The following is a 694-nucleotide window of genomic DNA, read 5'->3' on the forward strand; positions in this document are numbered from 1 at the left end:
GACCCACTTCATAAGCAAATTTAGGAATTTAGGGAAAACATGGGTTCTTCAAGGAATTCCCTATGAAATCATCTTAAAAACATTAATCAAACATTAATTCATCAATATAATGGCTTAGAAAACATTTTGCCAATGAACCCATGCTTAGATTAGAATTTGAGATTTTGTTCTTTGAAACACTTTTGATTGGATTCCTTGAAAGAAAGATTGATCAAGGATCAAGGGTCACCATACCTCTAAGTTGAAACCCACGAAAAATTGAAGAAGAAAGCACTCAAAACCTTCAACCCTAGCTCCAACTTCACCTTGGCCTTCAATGGTGTTCCAAAGAGAACCCTTCCTTACTCTTTTAAAATGGAATAAAATGATCCACAATCAGCCTAGCACAATAATATAACCTCAAAAGAAAAGATTTGTGAAAAGACCAAAATGCCCTTAAATTTCCGGACGGAATCCTTGCCAACTGCCCAACTTTCAAAGGGCATAACTCGCTCATACGAACTCGGAATCGAGAAAACTTGGTGGCGTTGGAAAGATCGTTCCAAGGGCTTTCCAAACATAACTGGAACTACTCCTGGATCATCCTGAGCTAGGAGTTATGACTGCTCAAAGTTGGCCAAAAACTCACTGATTTCCCACTTGGCAGAATTTCCAGATTTGAACTTATGCCAATTTCCAGATTCTGAACTGTTTT

Source organism: Solanum tuberosum, unplaced genomic scaffold (assembly GCF_000226075.1).
Source record: "Solanum tuberosum cultivar DM 1-3 516 R44 unplaced genomic scaffold, SolTub_3.0 scf00037, whole genome shotgun sequence".
In the NCBI taxonomy this organism is placed as follows: domain Eukaryota; kingdom Viridiplantae; phylum Streptophyta; class Magnoliopsida; order Solanales; family Solanaceae; genus Solanum; species Solanum tuberosum.